Source organism: Panthera pardus, unplaced genomic scaffold (assembly GCF_024362965.1).
Source record: "Panthera pardus isolate Hobbes unplaced genomic scaffold, ASM2436296v1 HiC_scaffold_24, whole genome shotgun sequence".
Taxonomy (NCBI): domain Eukaryota; kingdom Metazoa; phylum Chordata; class Mammalia; order Carnivora; family Felidae; genus Panthera; species Panthera pardus.
In genome coordinates, this window is record NW_026526810.1 from 73,543,415 (window position 1) to 73,566,753 (window position 23,339).

Below are 23,339 nucleotides of genomic sequence, written 5' to 3' on the forward strand. Positions count from 1 at the left end.
TTATAAATGGTCTCAATCCCCTTTCTGAAGTAAAGTGGGATGGAAAGCAGATACACTGCTTAAAATAAAAGTCCTTAAATTTTTTCCTTTGAGAATGTACTCATTATTTGCATAATTTTTAAAAATGTTAAGGTACTCTGGAGTATGTATTTCCTCTCATTAAAGGCAGATGCAATGATACACAAAGAGAAAGGAAGAGAAAAGTGACCTAAGACCCACAAATTGTAGTGGAGGAGCTTAACCTAAATTCAGGTATCCTTTCAGGTCAGAAGTCTTTTCCTATATTATAGTTAACTATATAAAATAACTGCATTCTAAGACAAATCCAACCTCCCATACTTTTTTCCAAAGGCCACTGTTCCTATGTTATAAACCCTGCCTGCTTCCCCATTAAAGAAAAGAAAATCGATGGCATTAAAATGCGTCTTACATCTAAAATCACTTTGTCAAAGAAACGCTTTCTAAAACATTTAGAAAATGAAACAAGATAATTCTCTCCCCACCCACCTAATGCTCAGCTCTAAGTAGATTTCTGCTCTCCTTGCACTTTAACCTCGCTAGCTTATCTTCCCCAAAAGTCCTGAACAGAACTTGTGGGCACATCTCCTTCCCCCCCCCCCCCCCCCAGCGTCTCCTCCAGGCTGTGGGTTCCTGCAGGGTGCCAAGCCTACACATAAAAGATGCTGAATATTTGAATAAATGAACGTACATAAAAATAAGGTATAATTATGATCTTTAATGAAGGAGCTCCGATCACTGGACTCCTATTACAGGACTTGAAAGTTACGAAAATCATCTTAACAGCCAGAGGTACATTTATCGTCATTAGTCAGCACCGTAAAGTACTTAATGAAGTTTCTAAACACTTTTGTAATCACTTGAAATGACGTTTAGCGGGCCGAAGAGTACGGTAAGAAGAAACGTCTCCTCACACGATACAAATGCTACCCCAGCAAAGACAGTCTTTCCTCGCGAGAAGGACTGGAAAAAGTTCTCGCGTAGAAGGGGATCCCTCTCGACTACGCTTCTGGAAACCCGCCTTGAGGGCGAGGCGCGGGTGCTCGGAGGACCTCGCCCAAAGCCCGGCTTGGGGCCCCGCTGCTAACCGACCTGGGGCGCAGCAGGCGCGCCACTTGGGCGGGTCCGGCCCGGCGGGCTCCGACCTTCCGACCTTCCCCGCACGCCCGGAGTCTCGGGCTCCCGCCGGCGGGCGGAGTCCACGCCTACCTGTTGTGCTCGGATAAAACCAGACTTTCCCGGAGCCGGGGGAGAGGACGGACCGCACTGGCCATTCAGCCGTCCTGGCGCCCCACTCCAGTCCCTCCTCGGCGGGCTCCGGCCCCGTCATCCACGACACCGAATCCCCCCACCCATGCCCACGCCCAGGGTCCCGGCTTCCGTCACCACTTGGCAGCCGCGACCACCCCGGGGACCCCCAAGCCTCTCAACTCCCAGTGCAGGCCCGGGTGTGATATCCCTCCCAGTGGGCAGGCAGCCCGGGCACCGCCCCCTCGCGTCTGCAGCGCCTCCACTCGCAGAATCCCGGACAGCTCACCTTCGGGGCTCCCCCACGACTCAGCGCCCGTCCCAGTCCTGCCACGTTACCGGCTCCACAGCGCAGCAGGACAGCGCCGGGACTCGCCGGCGGCGGCGACTGCGAGACAGTGCGGCGGGACGGGCGCGCGCGGGGCGGAGCCGGAAAGCTCGGATCCGCGAGCACGGCCGGAGCCAGCGATTGGGAGCGCGCCCTGCGCCGCGCCGCTGATCCTAGGCCCCATCAGCCGACTGCCGAGCCATCGAACGCCCGCTTTGGCAAGCGTGACTGCTCCACCGCCGAAAGAGCGATGGGGAGGCGGGGTGGGTGCTGCCCAAGTTGAGGCCAGGGCAGTAGCTTTGCAGTCGGGAGATTTGGGCCACAAGTATTTTTGTCTGTTGTTATCGCCAGCCAGAATCCCTAAGGGTGGCACTGGGGCATCTGAAGGGTAAGACACTGGAGCCTGCAGAAATTCAGGAAGGAGAGTACTGTGGGTGTGGATGGTGTTGTGTTAGACATGGAAGAGACCTTACGGAGCCTTGTAGTCCTACTCCTGCTTTTATAACCTGAGACTCTGGGGCCTGACAAAGCGTCTTACTCAAGGTCACAACCCGAGTCAGTGGCGGAATTGGGACTGACAGCTACCTGGCTCCAAGTCAAGTGCGGTTTTTCCAGTATACTCAGCGTTTTGAATATAATTTTCAGTTTTTATTTTGAAACAAGTCTCAAGCTTACAATAATGTTGCAAGTATGGGACAAAGAATATTTTGTCCTGAACCATTTGGGATTTAAGTTGCTGACATGATGCTAAATACTAAATACTTCAGTGTGTATGTCTTAATAAGCACCCTCAACTACACAATCACAATCTATCATAATCAAAACACTTATAGGATACATTGTTTGGCCAATTGTCCCAGTAATTTTCTTTATGGTAAAAGTATTCAGTTTAGAATCAAGCACTGTGTTTACTTGTCACGTATCTTTAGTTAACTTCAATATGGAAAACTTCCTCAGTTTTTCCTTGACTTTCATGTCCTTGACACTTTTGAAGATTCCTGGCCAATGATCTTATACAATGGCTTTCACTTTTCATCCGTCTGATGTTTATTTATGATTAAAATCAGGGTAAATGTCTCTGACAGGACTGTCACAGAAGTAACACTCTGTTCTTCTCATTGTATGGTCGGATGCTTGGTTCCTCACCCTGTTTTGAAAGCATAAGCAGAACTATAGTTGTATTAGTTGCATTATTAACTTAGCTGCACATACTGTTTTGTTTCCTATTTATGTTTTATGTACCTCTTATCAATCATTAATTTTGGCTTTTCCACTCCTATTGCCTGTTTACCCACTGACTGTAGAAACCTAATGGGGACTCAACAATAACATTTGTCTTGAAATTATCTGACATACCAGATCTTACCAGGTCTCAAATGGCGCCCATTGTCCAGAAGAATGCATATGTCCAGATTGTTTCAAGCTCCCCTCCCTTCAAGGTGTCAAGAAATCCTTCACCCTCCTCTCATGTATTCACCTGCTTCCCCAAACATATATAAACTGTCTCTAAGCTAAACAGGACACAGCAACATTGGGATTAATCCTCTGCCTTCTCCTTGGGCTGCCTTCTGATAGTAAAGCTTTCTTTGCTTCCAAACTGGTGTCTAGTGGCACCAGGCTGGCTCAGTTGGAAAAGCATGGGACTCTTGATCTTGGGGTTGGAAGACTGAGTCCCACGTTGGGTGTAGAGATTAAATTAAAATTAAAATTAAAATTAAATTAAAAAAAAAAAAAAACTAGTGTCCAAGACATTGGCTTACTGCAAATCAGGTGAACACACAAATTTGAGTTTGGTAATGTTGCATCCTATCAAGCGGCATATTTTAATTAGTCACATTATTGATGTTTATTTTAATAAAGCAGTATCTTCCAGGTTTCTCCACTACAAAGTTATTTTTTTTCCTCTTTGTAATTAATAAGTATTTGGGGGTGGAGATTCTTTGAAATTATATATTTTCTCATCAAAATTTTAATTTATTTTTATCACTGTAGATTCAGAGTTTCCTATTAAATGGGTTATAAAATGTTTCTATCATTATTTATTTTGATGTTCAAATTGTCCCAAGTTTGGTCAGGGGGAGCCCCATTCATGCTGGCTTCTATGTCTTTGTGTATTTTAAATTCTTTTGCAATATTTTATTGTAAAATATTTTTAAAATGCAGAAAATTTCAAAGAGTTTTATATACCCATATACCCACCAACCATATTCTACATTAATATTTTACTATTCTGCACCTATTATTCTTTGAGCACTCCCTTATTTTCTGGCACAATAAGCTGTTCTAGGCTCTTTTTGCCCCAACCCTGGATGCAGCCATTTATCGAGGAGTCCTGGCTCCTTTTAGTGGACAATGGTATTTAGAAGCACTAGGTGTGCTCACTGCTCTTGGGGTATCACTGCTTAGGCTGTCTTCATGGATGCAGCTAGGGAATGTTTATACATTCCTACAGTCCATCTATATATGTATCTATATATGTATACTCACACTCATTTATAGCTATATATCTTTGACTAACAATATATTTTGAAAAACCATATGTTCACAGTAATACCTCCAATCCAGCATCACACAGTTTATTCCAGTTTTCTCTCACATTTGTAACTCCTTTCTCCTACAGAGAGAGACCTGGAACCTATTATCCTTGAGATATTTACTTGTTTGAATACCTCCTCTATATTTAAGCAATCACCCATAGCTGCCATCTCCCCCTTTGGAGGATGCTGCCCTTACCCCACTATGATTCTGAAACTCCTGAATTAGCCACTGCAAGCCCCCCTACTTTCTCTTTTCCTTACCCCTGCTCTTAAACCCTGTGCCAGTGCCCAGTCCATAAGCCCTCACCACTCCGCTCAGGCTCTACTCCTTGCCAAGCATTCCCCTAGGCATCCTTTTCCATTCACTTGATACATATAGACACACACACACACACACACACACACACACACACACACACACACACATTCTGGGTACTGGGTACTGTAAATTATCCTGAGAAAGTTACAAAAGTATTATAGATCCTAAAGGAGAGAGTAATTACTATGAAGTCCAGTTAGGAGGCTCATGAAGGGTTTAAAGAAAAAGATGTCATTTAAAATGGGCTATGGAATGCCTGGGTGGCTCAGTTGGTTAAGTGACCAACTCTTGATTTTGGCTCAGGTCATGATCTCATGGTTTGTGGGTTTAAGCCCCACATCAGGTTCTGTGCTGACAGTGTGGAGACTGATTGGGATTCTCTCTCTCTCCCCCTCTCTCTGCTCCTCCCCCAAATAAATAAACTTTAAAAAAATCTTTTTAAAATCTTTTTCAACATTACTCATTCTGAGAGATAGAGAGAGACAGAGTGTGAGTGGGGGAGGGGCAGAGAGTAAGGGAGACACAGAATCTGAAGCAGGCTCCAGGCTGAGTTGTCAGCACTGAGCCTGATGCAGGGCTGGAACTCACAGACTGCGAGATCATGACCTGAGTCAAAGTTGGGCACTTAACCAACTGAGCCACCCAAGTGTCCCTAAAGAAATTTTCTTTAATGGGCTTTGAAGGATGCATAAGAATGAATGAGTAAAATGTATGGAAAAAATCCTGGAAAATAATTTGAGCCTAAAGCAGAGAAAGTAATTCATTTCAACTGAGTATGTGGTACAAAAATAACACTAGAATTTTAGAGCTGGAAGGGATATTATGTATCATTGAGTCCAACTACTAGTTTTACAGAGGATTAAAAGATGATTCAGAATTTACAGCTTCAATGATTAAGAGAATTAACTCAGAGGGAGGAGTCAGTTTGAAAGGGTAAATAATGCATTTAATTGTAAACATGTCACATTTGAATAGAGCATTTAAGAAGAAATGTAGGACTACAGCTTTGAAGAGGGGTCAGAACCAGAGATCTAGTTCAGGACTTTTCCATAAGGAGCTGACGGCTGACACAGTGAAAGAGAAAATAAAGAGAGAAAACAAGAAATCTAGAACGCTGAAAAACAAGTTTGTTTTTAATCAAATAGAAATTTGTTTCACCTTTCAACTTGTATTTTACTTTGTTCAATCTCATGTTGAGATTTTGAGTCACAATAAAGAGGAAGCTGTGTTATAATCAGCAGAAAGAACACAGCTTTGGAATTAGGTGTCTCGTGTTCAAATCCTAGTTCCACCACTTATTAGGCATGACCTATCACCTCTTTATATCTTTAAAGCTCAGTTTCCTCCCTTTATTTTTTTTAACATTTATTTATTTTTGAGACAGAGAGAGACAGAGCGTGAACGGGGGAGGGGCAGAGAGAGAGGGAGACACAGAATTGGAAGCAGGCTCCAGGCTCTGAGCCATCAGCCCAGAGCCTGACGCGGGGCTCGAACTCATGGACCACGAGATCGTGACCTGAGCTGAAGTCAGACGCTTAACCGACTGAGCCACCCAGGCACCCCATCAGTTTCCTCCCTTTAAAATGAGAATGTCTCCTTTCTGAGGTGTGCTGAAGATTCAAGACACAATAGAAATAACTAGCATGCTGTCCATTGTCGAATGATAGCTAGCATTATCAGGCATTTACCTCATTTCTCTGTCCCAACTTATTCCAGCTTGTTAACTCAGTTGGTGTCACTGTCTGGCACAAAGAAGCCTCCCATCTGGTATTTGTTGAAGAAATCAGAACTGTATATATTTTCTATTTTTTTAATACTCATCACTATAATGCACTATATTATATCTTCTTGGCTTTTTATAAATGAATCACTTCAATAAATGATGCATTCTTATAAATAGAATTGTTGGTATTTAATGATGTATGTAAAAATTATGAAGTAAATCAGTAGTTACCCATTTGCCTAGCTATGTGATATCTTGGTTTAATTTACTGTTCAAACACATCTGATACAAATGACTCTAGGTTCCAACCAGCACACATTTGGGAAATTAAAAATGATAGATTACCTAAGATTGCCTCTACCGGGGCACCTGGGTGGCTTAGTCGGTTAAGTGGCGAACTTCGGCTAAGGTCATGATCTTACAGTTTGTGAGTATGAGTCCCAAATTAGGCTCTCTGCTGTCAGCATAGAGCCCACTTTGGATCCTCTCTCTCGCTCTCTCTCTCTCTCTCTCTCTCTCTCTCTCTGCCCTTCTCGTTCTTGTGCCAAAAAGATGGCCTCTACCCCTGAAATTATAAAATTCAATGATGTTAGTGTTAGAACAGCATATCTAAACAGTGGACTCCAGTGCACCCATGGAACTCTAGGGAACTGCTCTAAGTTGTACTCCTCAAGAGGTTAATAGGTATTCTTTTAAACAGGCATTCTTAAAACAAACAAACAAACAAACAAACAAACAAACAAACATTTATTTTGAGAGACAGAGAGCATGAGCAAGGGAGGAGAGAGAGACAGAGAGAGAGAGAATCCCAAGCTGGCTCCATGTTATCAGTGCAGAGCCCAATGAGGGGCTTGATCCCATGAATCACGAGATCAGGACCTCATGAGCCAAAACCAAGAGGCAGACATTCAACTGACTGAGCCACCCAGGCGTTCCTAAAGACACATTCTTAAGTAAATTTAAGAAAAATTATATGTTAATATAGCCATCTCCTAGAGAGGCATCATACATATTACTATGCTGCTTTTCATGTAATGTTTCCCAAGCTTACTTGGCAATGGAATAGATTATATTTTTTTAATGAATGCATAATAGTATCTTTGAGAATTAGTGTTTCTTTGGAGCAGACTTTGGGAAATACAGCTCTGGAAATTTGTTATTAGTGATCCACTCAGTCATGTCAGGTTGCTCAGTGTTGATGAAACCAGGAAATGAGCAGACTGGAGTGTACATGTGGCAAGCTCATGTCACAAAACTCATGGGTTGGGTGCAGCTTCCTCTCTGTCAATTTCAACATGCTCAGAAGCCTGAAACGACACTGATATTCCACTCCAACAAAAGATCTGTGGGTTCTTTGTGATACAGCTTTCTATTTTTGGTCTATCAAGCATTATTTGTCAATGTAATGCTGAGCTTGCTGTAATCCGTGACAGCTTCTAGCACTAAATTTCCAATAAGAACTTTTGGCCGTAGGTAGGATTTTCTTCAGTAGGCAAACTACTACTATAAATATTCAGCCAAGAAGTGCTACTTACAACATAGCATAGACCTTGATCTATGATCGCAAGTGAATAATAGTAAACCATCTAACCTTGAAAGAAGCAGTTAAACTCAGGACTAGTGCTTCTAAGCAGGAATATTGAGCAAATGTAGATTTGTAACTATGCATTCAATAATACTTTATACAAGAAACTACTTGCAATTATGCTCATACTTGACTAGGACACCTAAAGTCCCTTCCAATTCCTCATTCTCTGATTAGATTAAGAAATACTGTGTTTTACATGTGCATACATTTTATGGTTTTGTTCCAATGTTGCTGCCATATATTTTATAAGCAAGCCATTTAATCTCTTTGGGCATTAATTCCCCCCTCTGGAAAATGAGCATGTATATTATAAAGTCTCTCAGATCTCTTCCAGTTTTAAAATTCAAATATTCTGTTATTTTTACAAAAACCCCTTCAAGGTAAATAGAATAGCTATTATTTGGAAGGAGTAGAAACCAAAGCCCAGAATAGTTAGGTAATTTGTCCATGTTTGGAACAAGATTCCAGAAGTAAGGTTTTATTTTATTTTATTTTTTAAGTTTATTTATTTATTTTGAGAGAGAGCATACAAGCGTGAGAGGAGGGAGGGGCAGAGAGAGAGAGAGAGAGAAAGAGGAAGAAAGAGAGAATCCTAAGCAGGCTCCATTCTGACAGCATGGGGGAAGACTCAGGGCTCGATCCCATTGTGAGATCATCACCTAAGCCAAAACTGAGAGTTGGACACTTAACCGAATGAGCCACCCAGGTGCCCCTAGAAATAAGATTTTAAAACTAGGCCTTCTGGGCATCTGCATGGCTCAGTTGGTTAAGTGTCCAACTCTTAATTTTGGCTCCAACTCCTTTTTTTTTTTAGTGTTTATTTATTCTTGAGAGACAGAGCATGAGTGAGGGAGAGACATAAAGAGAGAGGGAGACAGAGAATCCAAAGCAGGCTCCAGGCTCCAAGCTGTCAGAACAGAGCCCAACACAGGGCTTGAACTCACAAACCACGAGATCATAACCTGCACTGACATCAGACTCTTAACTGACTGAACCATTCAGGCGCCCCTTGGCTCCAACTCTTAATTTTGGCTCACAGTTTGTGCTTACAGCAGCATGGAACCTGCTTGGGATTCTCTCTCTCCCTTTCTCTCTGCCATTCCCCTGCTCAAGCTCTGGTGTTCTCTCTCTCTCTCTCTCAAAATAAATAAATAAACTTAATTAAATAAATGCCAGGCCTTCTGGATCTTTGATATCTTTTTCATATTATCACCGTACCACACATATTCAGAATTGTACAAAATATATCAAATTAACAGCACTTTTAAAAGTTTTTCTTTTACACATATGTAGTCATATTTATTTTAAAATATTATTATTAACATCATTAAATATTAGCTTAAAAATATGACTTTTAAAACTCAAGGAAACAAAAACATAACCCCACTACCTCCACATGAGAGTCATTTTCATTTATTTGGTTTTCATTTATTTGGTTACTCACATGTCTAAGCAAAGCCATATCATATGGAACATCGAATTTGTATTCATAGTCATTTCATTACTAATGGCCATATAAACATCAGTTCCTGGTTATAACATTGCTAGCATTTAGTCACATGGACCTGAGAGGAGAGGGAAAAACTACCATCTCCTACTTGTAGGTAGGTGTAATTGGCAAGGAGTGAAGAGGGCCCAAAATGACTCTGTAGTTTGCTATTATACTCCTTTTCCCTCGTTTCTGGCTTTAGAATCTCATGATTAGAATCATTCTTCTGGTTTTCAGAACATAAGGAAGGAGACTTCAGGAAGTCAAGGTTAACATGCTCTTACCTGGGTTGGGAGAGAGAATCCTGGAGATCTCTTCTGGCATATTCCTTTAATACAGTTTCACCTTGGAACATGGGGAGACTGTGACCCTGAAGGAATGAGCATCGGGACAGGAAGGTTTCTATGGTGAGGGGGAGTATTGGGCAGCAACAAACCTACAGTAGCCAGGGAAGGAAGGTTCTGGATGATGGGATCTAGAGCAGATTCCAGGAAGAGGGGAGGAGGTGTCTGTGGGGAATCAATAAAAATGGGGCTGAGAGGAATTAGATGAGAGTTTTTGGTCAGCTTGTCAATTTTTCCCTGCCAGAAAGTTCCTGATGGGAACCACAGGAAGCACCATCATAAGCCAAATTAATCATGAAGTTAATCTATCAAGGTGAAGGAACAAAATTTAATGTCATTAGCAGCTTGGTTCTAAAAATGAGCCAAAACCCAAGGAATTGGATAGGTCAAGCCAGAGCTAGGACTGAAAGGAGGGCTATTATACTAAATATTACATAAACTATAGACTTCAGCTGCAAGCACTTTAGTCAAGTAAACTGTTTACCTATAGATATGTACCTTAAGAGAATTTAGTGCTTTAATTTTTTAAAGTTTATTTATTCATTTTGAGAGACAGAGAGAGAGAGAGAGCGAGAGAGAGAGAGAGAATGCGAGTACATGAGCTGGGGAGGGGCAGAGAAAGAGGAAGAATCCGAAGCAGGCTCTGCACTATCAGTGCAGAGCCGGACTCAGCACTTGAACTAACAAACTGTGAGATCATGACCTGAGCTGAAGTCAGGAGTCAGAGGCTTAACGGACTGAGCCACCCAGGGGTCCCTTAAGTCCTTTAATTTAGGGAGATTTCAGCCTATATAAATAGCATAGAAGGCATCCCACCAAAACCTTATTCATAAATTAGAGGCATATGAATGTAAGAACTCATGATGGATAATTATCTACTTAACAATGAAATATATTGGAATAATCATAAAAGATAACATGATAATATTAAGATCCAAAGAGTTGTTGTAAAATTCATAATCTAAGATTATTTGTGTAACTCAAGAAATTGAACCTACCCAGTAAAAGGACAAAACTCCACCTGGTTGATTAACAGTATTCTTACTGAATTATCATATATGAGGAAAAACTATATACAATATTATAAAACATACTTATGAAAGTTCATATCAGTTACTGTGTTTATGAATACAAGTCTATTACTAACTTCTTTGGGACACCTTATTCTTGAAATAACTTCTAATAAAAATTAGTTTATATGTCAAACTTCTTGTTTAGCTATAAACTTAGAAGAGAGAACATTATCTAGATGCAAATATTTAACTGACCAGTATGAACAATAACTCAAAATTAAATTAACCATATAATATGATTATGGTAATCAGTGGAGCCAGAGTCATAGATCAGGAAGAAAAAGAAAAATGTTAATAATATGGAATACAATTATATACTCTTGAACTCAATTTGCCAACCTACCGGCATTCACAGACCAGAGCACAAATCCATTTATAGACTATACTTGCTCATCTTAATAATATTTTATTGACTTACACATTTTCTCCTTTTGTCTGCTTCCTCTCCCTTACACTCCCTGAGATCAAAATAAAAAAACAATTTCTTATATATTTATGATAAAATGTTAAGCCTTAAAAAAAGCAAAAGCAAAATATAAAAGCCCTTTATAACTGAACCATGTTAAAATATGTGTCTGGTTATGAACAAAGATTATAAGGGAACAAATAAAAATTAAATTAGTGTATTTGAACAATGAGATTACAGGGCTTTTTATCTCTTCAATATTTGTAATTGCTTATTTTGCTTTTACAAAAAAAGAAAGAAAGAAAGAAGGAAAGAAAAGCATTTTTTAAAAAATATTTTTTATTTATTTTTGAGAAAGAGACAGAGCACAAGCAGGGGAGGGGCAGAGACAGAGGGAGGCAGAATCCGAAGCAGGCTCCAGGCTCCGAGCTGTCAGCACAGAGCCCAAATGCGGGACTCAAACTCAGGAACTGCAAGATCATGACCTGAGCCAAAGTCAGACGCTTAACTGACTGTGCCACCAACGTGCCCCAAGAAAAGCATTTTTTGAAAGTTTTCTCTTTGTAATTTCCTGTTACTACTTTCCCCCTTTGAAAAGTACCTGACACATATTATGTGCTCAACATACATTAGATGGGTAAGTATACAAAATGGCAACTACAATTGCTGGCATATTTCCTTTAAGAGATGCCAAATGATGGCACTGGATATGTTGAGGTAAGCATAAAATAAATCAGTATTTACTCAACCACCTGCTCAGGGGCTTCTAATTACCTATCCTTGAGGTTGTCATTTGTAGATTGTCCATATAATTTGTTGTCTACCAGGACACTTTTGAGAGTGAAAAGCATAGCTATTTATAAATACACTGGGTTCTTATACATGGCACCTAAAATACAAGCAAGCAAAGAAAAAGATAAATTGGACTTCATCAAAATTAAAAACCTTTGTTATTCAAAGGACATTATCAAGGAAATAAAAAGACAATCCAGAAAATGGGAAAAAATGTTTGCAAATCATTTACTGATTAAGGTCTACTATCCAGAATATATAAAGAACTCTTGTAATCAACAATAAAAAGACAACCCAACTAAAATGTGGAAAAATAATTTGAATGGGCATCTCTCCAAAGATGATATACAAAAGAGGAATCAGCACCTATAAATACACTCAAAATTGGTCATTAGGGAAATGAGGAAAACCAAAATGACATACCACTTCACAGGCACTAGGATGGCTATAAAAAAAAAAAAAGAAAGAAAGAAAGAAAATAGCAGGTGTTGGTGAGAAAGTGGAGAGCCCTGATATATTGCTAGTGGGAATGTAAAATTGTGCAGCTGCTTTGGAAAACAGGCAGTTTCTCAAAAAGATATAGTTACTGTATGATTCAGCAATTCCACACCTAGGTATATAATCAAGATGATTGAAAATATATGTCCACACAAAAACTTGTACTTCAGTGTTTATAGCAGCATTACTCATGATAGCTAAGAAGTAGAACAAGGCAAATGGCTACCCATTGGGTAAATGGATAAACAAAAATGTGGTATACCCATACAATGGAACATTATTTAGTCATAGAAAGGAATGAAGTTCTGATACATGCTGCAACATGGATGAACCTTGAAAACATTATGCTTAGTGAAAGACACCAGACATAATAGGTGAAATATTATGATTCCATTTATAAGAAATTTCAAGAATAGGCAAATCCATAGAGACTAAAAGCAGTTGGTGTTTGCCAAGGGTTTGTGGTAGAGTGGAAATGGGGAGTGAATTTAATGGGTACAAAACATCTTTTTAAAATGAAGATATTCTGGGGGCCACCTGGCTGGCTCAGTCAGAAGAGCATGCAACTCTTGATCTAAGGTTGTGGGTTTGAACCCCATGTTGGATGTAGAGATTACTTAAATAGATAAACTTTTAAAAAAATTAAAATATTCTGGAATTAGATAGTGATGATATACAACTATTGCAATATGCAATATTGAACAAAATTGTGAATATTCTAAAACCCATTGAATAGATACTTTAAAGTGGTGAGTTTTATAGCATGTGAGTTATATATCAGTAATAAATACATACATAAACAAACAAACAAATAATCAGGCTAGGATAATGGGGTGAACTGGAATTGAATTATGCTCATTGCAGATCAGGCATTCAATGTATTTCCAATCCTGAAAGATAAATAAATACTTGGAAAAAGTTGGGGTTGGAGAAGATGCCTAAATGTTTTTTCCCCAAAACAAAATGTTTAAACTTGAAATCTAAAACTTTTTTTAAAAAATATTTTTATCTTATTATTATTTTTTTAATGTTCATTTTTGAGAGAGAGAGAGAGAGGCAGATCACAAGTGGGGAGGGGCAGAGAGAGAGGGAGACACAGAATTTGGAGCAGGTTCCAGGCTCTGGGCTGTCAGAACAGAGCCCAACCAGGGGCTCGAACTCATGACCTGAGATCATGACCTGAGCCAAAGCCCGAAGCTTAACCGACTGAGCCACCCAGGTGTCCCTGAAATCTAAAACTTTAAAGGAGATGCTACACTAATAGTAAATAGTGCTTCTAGATCATCTCCATTTTGGTTCATCTCTCCTGGACAATATTGAGGCACAATTAGTGTTTTTGTTGTATTAACATCCCTTCCCTCTCTCCATTTCTTTTGCTTTATCTCTGACAAAATATTCAGCGAAAAATTAGCACTATAATTCCATTGTCATTTCTTCTCTCACCTCCCTGCAACTCTTGTGTACTTCCCAATGCCCTGTCCCTTCATTATGTGAGTCCCTCTAGCCACTTTTCTTTTATCTGCTCTCTTTCCCATACAACTTAGCTTGCTTATGCCCCTATTGATCCCACTTTATCTTCTAAAGTACCATCCTAATTGCTAATAAACTTTTCTGGACTGTTAACCTGTCCCTAACAATGTTGTGATTTCTTTGCCATAATGGAAACCCAACTTCCTCTGGACCACACAGCTCCTTTTAAGTGAAAGTGATTCCTATTTCAAGACCAGAAAATGGAGCTGACATTTCCCTGGCTGTATCAGGGTGTTCAGACTAGTTCTCCTATGCTCTTCCTGTGAAGTTCACATTCTTTTGAAACATTACTCTTTCCCCATACTCAGCTCTGTCTTTTGCTGACCTTCACATTACACTCTCACAGTGATTAAAGATTTGGGCACAGGGTTAAGGGCATTTCTCTCTGTTCTGAGTTTTAACTTTCTGGTTACCTTTATTGTCCAGACGAGGTAGTCATCCAATATACTACCTTTTAAATTCCTTGACACCTCCACTGCAACTACACATTCCCATGGTCTCATCCCAGATCTTTTTTGACTCATAATGGCTCTACCTCAAAGGTCTCATGCTGTGACCAGTGTCTAATCCTTCCACATCTCCCTAACTCTCTTTGAACTTCCCCTGCTAATTTCTTTCCCTTCTAGTCTTCTTGACCTCTTCCCTCATCTAATCTGTTAACTCCTTGCTGATTTTATTATTATTATTTAATCTTTTCCGTGTGCTCTTTGGTTTATGAGGTCAGTTGTTTCAACTATTTTCCTACTTGCACTCCCAATTCCTTCCTCTCCATGACCATAATACACTGTATCTCTCCTGCCAATCCCTAAATGAGGGTCAACCCAACCATCTGCTTTTTCCAATCTGCTCTTGGACTGCCACAAGAGTTATATAACTCTGCTTTCTAATTTGCTGCATTATTTATGATTTCTAGGCTCAACTAGTTGGCTCACTTACCCAATTCCTAAAGTGGCTATGTCAAACACTCACTGCGGTTCTTCAGCCACTACCCCATACCATCTTCCTCTCTCCCAGATAATCAGCCTTATATTTTATAGCAAAAGTAGAGGGCATGATTAGAACTCCTCCACTCCACAGATTTTTCCTCTTACCTCAGAGGATATATGAAGTTTTCCAAAAACATCTTTCTACCTATGCTTTTGATATGGGATTTTGCTCCATAAGCCTCCCTTTTTTCCTTCAATTTCTCTTCCTACTTCCTCAAAAAACATGCTCAGATTTTCTGCGTCTTAAAAAAATCCCTTAATACTGTCTTCATACAAAACTATAGTTCTGATTTCTTTTATCCGTAACTTCCTTGAAAGAGTTGTCTATACTTTTATTTTCCAAATTCCTATTCAATCCTCCAGATATTTGGTTTACATAATTCCAAGGAATCTGTATTCAGTAATGTTCACTAACCTCTTAATTGTCAATTCCAACAGCTTTTTAAAAGTTTTTTCCTATTTGTCCTCACTTCTGGATTGGCTATTGTTTACTACAACCTACTTGAATAGAACTTCTTCCTTCTCATGGATTCCATGATATTATACTCTTAATTTTTCTGCTTCCTTTCTTCGCACCCTTTGTTAGCCTCTTGGTGGCATCTTAATCTGCCTGTTACTTAAATATACAGCTTACTACTATTTCTTGACATATTTTTTTTTCTTTTCTTTTTTTTTTTTTTTTTAGAGAGAGAGAGGGCACAAGTGAGCCAGGGTGGAGAAAGAGGGAGACAGAGAATCCCACGAGGGCTAGAGAGAGCGAGAGAGAGAGAGAGAGAGAGAGAGGGGAAGCAGGGCTCACCCAAAGCGGGACTCGAATTCACAAACCATGAGATCATGACCTAAGCTGAAGTCAGATGCTTAACAGACTGAGCCACCCAGGTGCCCTCTTGACATCTTTTGTACACACTCTTAGACAATGTCCTCCATTTCAGTGAATTTTTTTAAAGTTTATAGTTCAGTGGTTTAAGTATACTCAAATTTTATATTTGTTACCCAAAACTGTGTACGTAGCAAGTCTAACTAAATTCTTATTTAAAAGACTATGCCTTTTGGGGCGCCTGGGTGGCTCAGTTGGTTAAGCATCTGACTTTTGATTTTGGCTCAGGTCATGATCTTGCCGAGTTCAAGCCCCACATTGCACTCTGTGCTGACAGTGTGGAGCCTGCTTGAGATTCTGTCTCCTGTCTCCCTCTCTCTCTGCCCCTCCCTGTTTGCTCTCTCTCTCTCAAAAATAAATAAACATTTAAAAGACTATGCCTTTTGAATTCTGAGCGTATCTAATGAAGAACTCCTAGGAGAACTAAAGTCCAATATTCTTTCTACTGATTACTATGTAATTCAGGATGAATCACTGTTGTAAACTTAATGGTTAGGTATCTTGCAATACACGTATCAGTACACTTATGTCTACCACTGCTTTTCACATACTAAGTAGTATCTGGTTAATTAAATAATCTCAAATATTAATCAAACTGAGAATAGTGGCTCAGTATTAAAATACTTGCATAATTTCTTATTTCTAAATAAAGATATCAAGAAAAAAAGAGGAGAAAATATGGGAATTAATATGCCATTACTCAACTCCTACACATATATTAGGGTAAACGTAATGTGGGCTATATACTGGGTGGACTTTATTCTGGTTACATGATCTCAGTAAATAAGAATCTGCCAATAAGATTTTTGGAAAAGTTTAGCAAAGAGTAAATTTGTAATACCACTGAAAAGAAAAAGATTTTTTTTTTTAAGTTTTTTAAAACATTGTTGGAGGGTATGGACACTCACCATTATTATTTATGAGACGATAGCAGGAACACTGGGTAACATTTAAATTAATATTCTGAAATCATCTTGAAACTAAAATTCGGTCCAGATGTATAATGGAAAAAAAAAAATCCTACCCAACACGAGGGTGATTGAGGGCACAAAATTTAATTGTTGCTTAAGACAATCAGACATTTTCTCTTTCTCTACTAAATACAGCTTTAAAACTTGCATTAACTTCAGCCAATTCAGGACCCTGAGAAAGTAAGTCACTTTCTTCATGAAAGGGGAAGAAGGTTACTATCAACAATGTAAAAGGAATGCAGAGTGGCAACAGTTCAGAGTGGACCTGGCAGACTATGAACACTGGAATCACCAAGGAAACATGGAGCTATGTTTCCTGAAACGCTTGAAGTTCATTACATGGCTCAGCTTTTAAAAACCAAATGAAAACTCATGAGGTGCAAGAAGAATTTAGTTATTTTGGTGAGTAACTCACATACTTTGAATTAAAGAAACAACGATGGCTCAAATGAATATAAATCTGAACATTTTTTTTTCCGGTTCATCCGATTAAAGTTTCACCAACAGCTTCTAATTTACAAGATTCAGTTTTAAGAGTTCCACAAAATGGTAGTGCTGAACAGAATCTTAGGATCAAGAGATCAAGAATCTTAGATCAAGAACAATTCCTTCCCTTTCATGATAAGTCCTAGAGGGATTGAGTTACCCTAGGGTAGTGTAACACATACAGTCCGTGGGAAAGCTGAGACTGCAATGGAAAAGCCTCTTGGCTCTTGGTTTGGAGATATTACCACTAAAAAATTCTCCGGTGCTAGTCTGTATAAGAGTCACAGGTGGGTCAAAGTGACTGTTAAAATGCAGATTCCCAGGCCTCATATTAGAAATCCTGGTTCAGTAGTTCCAAGGTGAGATGCAGGAATTTTCATTTTTAACAAGTTTTCCTAGCAATTCTAATTAAGGTCTTCCTCAAACCATTTTTTTGATAAACTGCTAGAAAGCTAGACAAATCCTGGACTCATTTAGAAATAGCTACTCTATTCTCAGGAGGACTTCCAGGGATATCTAGCTAAACTAACTTGAAGGGTGGGAATATAATTTCTCCCATGAACCATCATTTGGGATCTTTCTTTAAAGACAGAAGAGGTTTTGCCATAAAGTAAGTATAGTGAATTTAGGCATATAGCAGGCTCACACTCAACCTGGGCTTCTGAGGGGAGAAGCTAACCAGTAGAGGCAAAAAGCGAGGAAAGAAAAGAAATAAACCCTTGGCAAAAAAAAAAAAAAAAAAAAGGATGTATGGATAGATAGGTATTAAAGCTAACATAGCAAGATGCTAACTGCAGAATCTAGGTGGTGGGAATATGGGTGTTAATTATATAATACTTTAAACTTTCCATATGTTTGTACCCACTTCCCCAATTCTTGAAACCTTAACTTCCAGGATACTGGTGTTTCCACTTATATTTCCCACTTTGTACACCTACCTATAGCAGTCTGATCTTTCTTTCCTTTGTCAATTTTTCCTTTTCCATCTGTTGCCCTAATTCTGGTTGAAACTCAGGTTCTTGGTTATTCTCTACATCCTCACTCTCATATCTCTTAATCTTGAGAAATTACACTGAAATGTTAGTGCTCCCCTAACTAGATGAAATCTCTTCCATCTCCAAACTTTCACAGTACTGTTTTTATCTCTCTCTTTTAGCACCTCCAGTTCCTCTGTGTTCCAGTGAACTATCTTAACACACCAGTTGTTATAATCTCCATAAGGATTGAAATTACCCTTTTCTGTTTTAATGTACTTCTTATACTTACCAGAGTAGGCACTCAGTGAATATTGGATGATTAAATTTTGTCTATTTCTGGGGCTTCAACTATCACTTTCATAAATAAGACTTCCAAATCTGTACTCTCTCTGCCCTAAGAAAGAAATCTGTTTGGCATTTCCACTTGGATAAACTTCAGGTGTCCCAAACTCAACATATCAAAATCCGAATTCATATTCTCTAGTAATTCACACATGAGATTTTAGAGTAATTTTTGATTCCTCTCTTTAGCCCTGCCATGACTAGTCAGCTGCCTTGAAATGTGTTTGTTTTCAAACACCTTTCAATATCTCCAGTTATGTTTATTTCCACATTTACAGCCACTATCGTGTTATAAGTGAGCCCTAATCTCCTGTCTCCTTACTAAAAAAAAAAAAAGTCTTTCTGCCACCAAATTTTCTTCTCTTTGAAATCCTTATGTACCACTGCCAGGTTTATCTTCCTTAAAATTGTTTTAATTATGGGGGCACCTGGGTGGCTCAGTCGGTAGAGTGTCTGACTCTTGATCTCAACTCAGGTCATGATCTCATGGGGTTGTGAGCTTGAGTCCCGCATTGGGCTATGCACTGTCAGTGCAGAGCCTTCTTGGGATTCTCTCTCTCTCTCTCTCTGTCTCTGTCTCTCCTCTGCTCAGATGCTCTCTCTCCCAGAATAAATATATAAACCTAAAAAAAATTAAGAATTGTTTTAATTATGTCACTCCTCTTTAAAAGCCTCCAATGGAAGTTTATTATCTTTTAGTCTGGACAGAGTTTGAAATGCTCACTCCTCCACCCCTTGTGCCTATAGAAATTCTACCCATTCTTCAAGGGATAGCACAAGTTGCCATGCCTTTTTTAACAACAGAGATTCACCACTCCAGCCAGAAGTTTCTCCTCTATCTGCTGGCATTCCACAGTTCATAGATAGCATCGTCCAGATATCACTGATCACATATCTGTGTGTATCATGTGTTTATATCTGAGTATATCTGTGTTTATCATGTCCCTTACTATGTGGTAAATTCCTTGGGATTAAGGGTCATATCTTAAACAATTTATATTTCACACAGCTCTCAGCTCAACTACTGGTCCACAGATTCTAAAGAATACAACCTTTAAGTAGAGAGCAACTAACCATGATGCAATATTAATTAAGCAAATGTTAACAGAAACTTTTCAACGGCTGGCTTCAAAAAGGCAAGTATGCACACTATGAAAAGAAATCAAAGCCATGAGGAACACTTGAATGTAATGAGGAAATAAATTAATCCAGGCACTGAGCAAACTAAACTTTGAAGATAATCATATCCACTCATAAGGATACTTACCTTGGCTGCAAAGTGAATTAAAAGAATGCCTTGAGTAGAAAATGTACCTGGGGAGCCTGGATGGCTCAGTCAGTAAAGCATCTGACTCTTGATTTCGGCTCAGGTTGCAACCTCATGGTTCCTTGAGTTTGACCCCCGAAGTCACGCTCTGTGCACTGACGGTTCGGGTGTGGAACGTGCTTGGGATTCTCCCTCTCTCTCTGCCTCTCACCATCTTGTGCTCTCCGTCTCTCTCAAAATAAACAAACTTTAAAAAGAAAAAGAAAAAGAAAGTGTACTTTAGTTTATCTATGGGAGAACAAAGCTAAGTAAATAATCTAAGTTGGAGCCAAGGATGGCATTTTTGCTAGCATGGTCAGATGTTCCCTAAAAAACTCTAATTCCTCCTCCCCTTTAAAAAAGTCCACAATTTCTTTGCCAACCCCACTGTTTATAGCTAATGGTTCTCAGACACTGTTACATAGGGTGTGGTGAATTCTCTACATAAATTCTTCTCACATTTGGAAGAAAAGCTGATGTAATAGGTCAAACTTTATTAAGCTTCTTAAGAGAAAAAATGCGGCTAACCCAGTGCAAAAGAATTCATTCCTATGGAAAAGTCCAGTAAAAAGAATTAGGGTCATATTTATCACGAAGTTGGCTATTTGTGATGCATCCCACAGAACTGCTTTATTTTGTAATATAGAAGGGTTTTAATACAGCTTGATGCTTCGAAATTCATATTTATAAGTAAAGATATTTTTTTGCTTCACAAGAAATTTGTTTTACGAAGGACTCAGATACTGGTTTTCCTAAATGAAATAGTTGTTCCCTTCTGTGTTTTTAGACAGGCTTGATTTTTGCACACGTTTTTTAGATACAGGGCTATTATGTAAATAGTTACACTATCTATAGAGAACCTTAAGAAAACATAAAGTGACTGCTCTGATGTAATAAAGTAATACAATAGAAACAGCAATTCTCACAATTGTATTGAATCTCAATCTGTTTCACCTTGTCTCTACCTTTTCTAATGGTGTTATCTATTGTATTGAAGCAAGGCGTAGCTATATTAAACTCACTTCCTGTACATTCCAACCTCTTTTTATTCCTCAGTAGCAAAGAAATCTATGTCTGATGTACTGGTATTACTGATCCAAAATCAAGGGTATTCTGGCTACTGACATATCTTCATGTTAATTTATATAATATTTACTGAGAATTATGATCATGGACAACATACACAGTGCTTTGGAAATACTGTGGGAGATTAAAAAAATTATACTATATTATGTGTGCTCACTATTATATTGTCTCTGCCCAATGTTATTTATATTCTTGCCGTTAAAACACATGAAATATAAAAAATTTAAGGCCAAAGTACTCAGTCTCTTAAGACACATCACGAATGTCAAGAACGAGACAACCACAAATGCTGAGGAAGGTAGAGGCAGGGCAAATTACTCTGGGGTCAGAAGAGATTGCCTTCAACTAAATATTGAACGATGATGGATTTAGGAGAGCAGAGAGCAACTTAGGTACAGGCATGATCTAAGAAAAATACAGAGTTAACTGGAAAATTTCTGTCAGGAGTCGTGGGAGAAAGGGAGCCAGAGTACAAATCTGTGAAAGCAGCCTTGGAAGTCTGGGCTTCACTCTGAGCAATGGTGGTTCTGGGATACCAGGGTACACAAGAATCCCCTGGGGGGTACTGGTGAGTAGATAGATTCTAACTCCTCTAACTCAGGATGTTTGGCATGGTCCTAGAAAACTGCATTTTGTTAAAATCATAGGCTCCAGGTGATTCCTGGAACACTGGTACACTTTGAGATACTCTGCCCAAGGAAAAAGTTTAAGAATCTTTTTCTATTTCTACTAACTCTTGTAAGATTTACTCCAATTTCCCAGAAGGTTGAAAACACCTAACTGCTAGGCCTAGAGGTCTTTCCTCAGTCTTTACATTATCCACTTTCTTAGTATGTAGTACTGACTTTGCCACTGTTTACATCTTGAAAATTATCTTCTATTAACATCTTTGGGGTTCCCTCTGCATTTCTGACCTCTATAGTGTCCTCTAGCCTCTCATTTGTTTGCTCTTTATGTTTCCCCAAGATTCCGACATTGGTCCTCTCTACAGTTCTCCTTGCCTGATTTCATTCGCCCCTTTCAAGTATGGAGAACATTCCCGCTCCAGAAGTTTAGACTTTGATCTGTAGATAAAAGGTTATAAAAGTTCCTGAATGGTAATATAACATTGTATGTTAACTATCCTGGGGTTAAAATAAACAATAAAAAAGTTTCTGGGGTGCCTGGGTGGCTCAGTTGGTTAAGTGTTGACTCAACTCAGGTCATGGTCTCACAGTTGGTGAGCTCAAGCCCCATGTCAGTCTCTGTGCTGACAGCTTGGAGCCTGGAGCCTGCTTCAGATTCTGTGTCTCCCTCTCTCTCTGACCCTTCCCTGCTCACACACTGTCTCTCTCTCTCTCTCTCTCTCTCAAAAATAAACATTAAATAAATTTTATTAAAAAAAAGTTTCTGAACTGTGGAATATCATGGAGAAAAGAATGCTCTAGGATCATCAACTTGGGAGATGGTCTGCAAACAAGGATTAGAAATAGGAGAAATAGGAAGAAGGGAGAAAAACTAGGAGACTATCAAACATTTAAAGTTGTCACCAAGGTGTGGCTTCCAGATGAAAAGGTTACTTTTCTTGTGGATCTTTCCTTTCAGAAACTAGTATTTCAATAAATGAATATGTAAGACATTTCTAGTTGTTGTTTTTTTTAATTTCAGTAAGTTGGGGAATGTAAACTTACTAATAGATACATTTAAGTATAACAAGTCAAGCTTTCTGTAATGTTAACCATACATAGTAAAAAGAGGACAGGTCATGTTTTTTTTTTAATGTTTGTTTATTTTTGAGAGAGATTGTGTGTTGGCGCGTGCACAAGCAGGGGGTGAGCAGAAAGGGGCAGAGAGAGGGGGGTGGGGCATCTGAAGTAGACTCTGCTGACAGCAGAGAGCCTGATGCAGGGCTCAAACTTGAGAACCATGAGACCATGACCTGCCTGAGCCGAAGTCAGATGCTTAACCAACTGAGCCACCAGGTGCCCCAGGTCACTGTTGTCTTTTTTTTTTTTTCCCCTTTACCTATTTGTGGGCACATATCCTTTTGAAGGCAGGAAATGTTTCTGGTTCATTACTATTCTTCTCTGTTCTTTTTTTTTTTTTTAAATAGTTTATTTTTTAATTTACATCCAAGTTAGTTAGCATGTGGTGCCACCATGATTTCAGGATTAGATTCCTCAATGCCCCTTACCCATTTAGCCCATCCCCCCTCCCACAATCCCTCCAGCAACCCTCTGTTTGTTCTCTATATTTAAGAGTCTCTTCTGTTTTGTCCCCTTCCCTGTTGTTATATTATTTTTGCTTCCCTTCCCTTAGGTTCATCTGTTTTCTAACTTAAAGTCCTCATATGAGTGAAGTCATAGGATATTTGTCTCTCTCTGATTGACTAATTTCGCTTAACATAATGCCCTCCAGTTCCATCCACGTAGTTGC

At 39.2% G+C, this 23,339-nt stretch overlaps 1 protein-coding gene and 1 long non-coding RNA gene across 8 annotated transcripts in view; both read right to left on the reverse strand.

Annotated features, from left to right (window-relative positions):
- HEATR5A (HEAT repeat containing 5A) overlaps positions 1 to 1,665 on the reverse strand; it is a 118,044-nt gene extending 116,379 nt beyond the window's left edge. For 5 of the 7 annotated variants that reach the window (XM_053889326.1, XM_053889328.1, XM_053889327.1 and 2 more), the window contains exon 1: positions 1,556 to 1,665. The gene's annotated coding sequence lies outside the window, so the exon portion shown is untranslated. Of the gene's footprint in view, positions 1 to 1,227; positions 1,341 to 1,555 lie in introns of those variants that run through there. The other 2 variants (XM_053889323.1, XM_053889324.1) reach the window with 2 other exon arrangements.
- Positions 1,666 to 9,154: 7,489 nt separating this feature from the next.
- LOC109254295 (uncharacterized) lies at positions 9,155 to 22,259 on the reverse strand. The gene is made up of 2 exons (XR_002074741.2): positions 19,847 to 22,259; positions 9,155 to 9,620 (listed from the first exon to the last, which is right to left on the reverse strand). It is a non-coding gene; the product is annotated as an uncharacterized LOC109254295 (long non-coding RNA).
- Between the last annotated feature and the right edge of the window lie 1,080 nt (positions 22,260 to 23,339).